The sequence below is a fragment of the Frankliniella occidentalis genome, unplaced genomic scaffold (genome assembly GCF_000697945.3).
Source record: "Frankliniella occidentalis isolate FOCC.00 unplaced genomic scaffold, Focc_3.1 Scaffold123, whole genome shotgun sequence".
Lineage (NCBI taxonomy): Eukaryota > Metazoa > Arthropoda > Insecta > Thysanoptera > Thripidae > Frankliniella > Frankliniella occidentalis.
The window spans coordinates 412,816-417,398 of NW_026267250.1; positions in this window are offsets into that span (position 1 = coordinate 412,816).

The window sequence follows — 4,583 nt, forward strand, 5'->3', positions numbered from 1 at the left end:
GACGCCAAAGCGTTTTGGTCTTGCGCAGACCTGGCCCACTACCATCACCACTACCACCACCACCACCACCCCACCCCACACCACCACCGCGTGAGGGGACCCCCACTAGCCAACTCGTTGTACACACACTTGCCAGCACCCCAACTCGCGCCCAACTCGCGTTAAATTCGCGTTTAACTCGCGTAAACTTGCGCAAAACTTAAAAAAAAAATTGAATCCTACTCGTGGCAACTCGCCAACTCGTTGTGGTACACCTATTTTGGAAGTGGGGGTACCGTGCACGCGGGGGCGGGTGAACTCTTTCCATGTAGCAGTGCGGTGTAGCGGGACGGAGAAGAGGCGTTTGAGAGGAGGAGGGGGGGTGAGAGTTAGACTGATGGGGGGCGGCGGCGCGCTTAGGAAACGCGTCCCGACATCAAGGTCCCACGTGAAAAACGAGCGCGGAGCGTCCCGCCCGATAAGCCTTGAGGAGATAATTCCAGCGCAGCTACACAGTAGTTAGGCCCCCGTTGGCCCCTTCCGTCCGGCTCCATAGGGCCCGCGCGATCGCCTTAAATTTGGACTGACACTTTATGACTGAGGCATGGCTGCGGCGGGCGGTGGTTTCGCAGCGCCGCCGGGGGTAGATTTCAGGTTTTGTTTTGTTTTACGCCGTTTTCTTTCGGTTTGTTCCTTTCGTGCTCTGTGTGTTGTGTATACACAGGCCTTTCAGAGAGTCACCTTGGGCCCCACGGCAGAGCGCGGGGTGAAGAACGCCTTTCAGATAGTGTCCTAAAACGGGACCGTTTCTTTGCTGTTGCTATCTTATTTCCACTGCTCTGTCTCTGTCTTTGCCCTCGCCTTTTCCCCCTCTCTTCTTTACTTGCACCCGCAGTCCTCTCCATGAGCACGCGAAAAGGCCAGCATTACTTATTACAACACTGGTAAAACAATTGTTGTAATGTTGCACGCTAATTGGTGTTTAAGTTCAAGTGTGTATTTTCTAAACACATTGTGGTGTGTAACTAGGTTAAACGTCAATTGGTGTTTAAACTTTCGACACTTCCGAAAATTATAGCAGCTAAACACCATATGGTTCCTATAGATTTGCGTGTGTGTGTCCAAGTGTGTAGAATCTAAACGTTTACAACACGTTTAAAATGTGCACACCACGCACGCAAGTGTGCAACTTTAGCTAAACACCATGTAATGTTTAAAATCATAACTTAAACATGGTGATGTTTAAATTATGCACACTTGTTTTACCTGTGAAGAAAAGAAGTCGGCACCTCCACCGCCCTCTACGCTCTCATACCCCTATGGCCATATCCCGTCCCAATAAGTGACGCCTCACAAAGAGCAAATGTATGCAAAGCACGAGAGAAACATCTGTTAACAAAGTCAGGCTAGTATGCTGTCCGTCATACGCTCTTGTAAAGCAGGTGGAGTTGCTGTGTAAAATCCTGTGCCAAAGTAGAGAAAAAATACAGCATTCCCGTACAGTATGTGATACAGGGTGCAATGCACGCACACGGAAAAAAAAGATTCGCTGAGTCAGCTAATATATTGACCGGTATCTGGACAGACAAGCACATAAACTTCTGTAACCACTATATTGTCTACTCTAATCAATCATTGGCTGTGCCAGTCAAAAATTAGCTGTAAGAGCTTATCCCTTACCTAAATCAGTCGAGGTCTACCTTCATACAACTTATCTTTGACTGGCACAGCCAATGATTGATTAGAGTAGACAATATAGTGGTTACAGAAGTTTATGTGCTTGTCTGTCCAGATACCAGTCAATATATTAGCTGACTCAGCGAATATTTTTTTTTCCGTGCACGTAAATACTGTAGTACCAATAAGGCTCCATGTTAAAAACTCCTAAACTCTGTACTTAAAACACCGTACTTAGCAAGTACAGGATAACGTCGAAACGAGTTGACCAGTCAAGTTTTGGTCAACTTACTGTACTTTTTTCAGACAGTGGTTGTGATAAGCTGCCCTTTTGAGCGATGTGGAACAACTGGACCAAAAAAGGAGAACACGGCGCAATCGTTTCTATCTACAATACGAGCTAAGCTAGAGTAGACAAAAAGACGGTTATTTTGTTGTTGTTGCGATATACTCGCGTTTAGAGGTATCGTGCGGGAGTGAAGGGCCGCCGGCAGGTCACGGGGTCGCCACGAACGCGGTCACGGGGAAGACCAAAAGAAAGCAAATAAAAACAAACAAATACTGAGCCGCGCAACTTTGGGGCACAGTGACGCGCGCCCGGGCTGCCCCAGGCCCAGCAGCAGCAGAGGGGGATCTACTTTCCCCTTAATGGCCCCAATTTGTGTGTCCAGCACGCTGGCCGGGGGCTGCAGCCCGCCGCCCCGGGGGCCGAGGGTGGCGAAAGCGGCCGGAGCGAGCGCGCAGCGCGCCTGCCTGAGCTGCGGTCACGAATGTGGTGTGCCTGCCGTTGCGGAACAAACGATTTACTTGTCTGCCCCCGACCAGGCGGGCCCCGCCGGGGCGGGCGGTAGTGTGGCAAACCAACACAAGTCGCGGCATGAAATGGCCTGCCGCTGGCTGGCCCACTCGGCGTGACCTGTGACCCCACACGGTTGGGGGGGAGTGCTGGCTGGACACGCCGCCGCCACGCCTCTCGTCCGTCGGTGCATGAATGATTTTTACCCACTCTCCTTGCACGAGCTACGCAACTCCGGAGCAAACCTTTGTTTGAACGACATTTTCGATGACAAAATCTTTCTCACAACAAAAATTAGTAGCTAGTAGTTAAACTGTAGAGGCCATGGCTCGCCCCGGCTATAAATACTGTGAGAAATATCCTCGTAATTTACAAACTTTTGTTGTATTTACAAAATATATTACGACACCCATCACTGAAAATTTCCGCGTAAACCTATGATTACTTTTCACGTCCGTTTGGCTCGTTTGCGCAGTATAGTAAACGAAAGTATAAAATAAACGTCGTTGAAGGCCGCAATATTTTTCTTCTCCATTGTACCATGTGGCTGATTCACGCCGCGCACTTCTGTAGTTATGCTGTACCGCATGCACGAGTGCGGGCGGGTTGCCTATTAGCTCGGCTCGTAAGGCGCAGTGGACAGGGGTGATAGGCAAGCCCGCCCGCACTCGTGCATGCGGTACAGCATAACTACAGAAGTGCGCGGCGTGAATCAGCCACCTGGTATATTATGAATTACCTTGGGCGAGCAATAAGGTAATGGGAAGGCAGTGGCCTACGCAGCAGCATGAGCAGCAGGTCGAAAATGTCAAGTGGGCTGGGCGAACATAGGCTTAAACGGCGCCGTTTGGCACCTGCTCCGCGCCCGCTACGCCCCGCCACACCCCCTTGACCTGGGCCGGCTTGTCGCTCGCAGGGCCTACTTACATGCGTACAGCGCCACGCCCTTGATCTACTTTCTCGAAATGTATTATAAGTAATCGGCCGTCCTTTAGTTGTAATTCAGTTAATGCCGACCACGCGTTTCGACCCTGCTGCAGAGCAGAGCCTGCAAGGTCCTTTCAGGTTCTTTGCTCCTACAAGCGGCACGACAAAGGCTTGTCTCTAACACTCTGCTGACACGTCGAGAGGTGCGATGTTCACATTCACACCAAGCTGGTGCGACCTTGCGACCTGCTCACGTTGTGCATGCATGTCATTACGGACGCAGACACGCTCCTTCTATATTGTTTGTTATGCGAAAAAAAACATAGTTTTTGTTTTAATTTGTAAGAAATTTGTCATAATTTTTGATTTAAAAGCAAGTTTGCGTTGCATTCATGCTGGGTTCATCCAGAAGGTACGTCCGTCATTTGCCGTCACAAACTTAGCGAAGCCCAGCCTGCAACTCGGCCGAGCGCTGCAAGGTGCCGGGGCCGCGGCCGTGCTGGAGGTGCTGGCGGTGGAGGCCTGCTCCTCCGGGGAGGTGGCGCGCATGCAGGCTCATGGAACGCCTGGTAGATAGGCAACATCTTGTCTGCCATGCACGGGTGTGCTGCTAGGTGGCCTACCCCGAGTCTCGCAGGCGCCTAGCTCCCGATGATTTGCCGATGAATCTGATAAAAACTGACGTACTTTCTGGACGGCCCCTCATCAATCAGAACCAAGTCGGTACGTGTAGTGCAATGAGTTGTTTTTAAATGCCAATTTACAATTTTAGTTGGTGACTTCACACTGTTCACTGAAAATCTAGTCGCGTAAATGTTTCGAAATGTTTCTCGTTCCCAAAGATAATGGTCACGTTAGTCCAGTTATATCGCTCGCATCTGTATTGTACTCGGACAATTGTATCCACTTTACAAACGTCCCCGCCGCGATGCCCGCAGAAAATCCACCGCAACATCCTAGCGTGTTCATAAAGATTTGGGAGTGCACTACCGTAAACCAACTCGCCTCCATGATATGGCGGCGACAACGTTGCGGCCATAAAGAAAGTCCTGCAATTCAAAGCGAAGGGGGAAAAGTGAGGGGGCGGGGGATTATTCACTCTCGGCGAGAATCGCGCATCGCCGCCGCCCACCTCCGATATGATACGACATGCCGCACCAGCCCGGCAGGCCGCGTGAGAAACTGACCTACTTGGAGGGGGTGG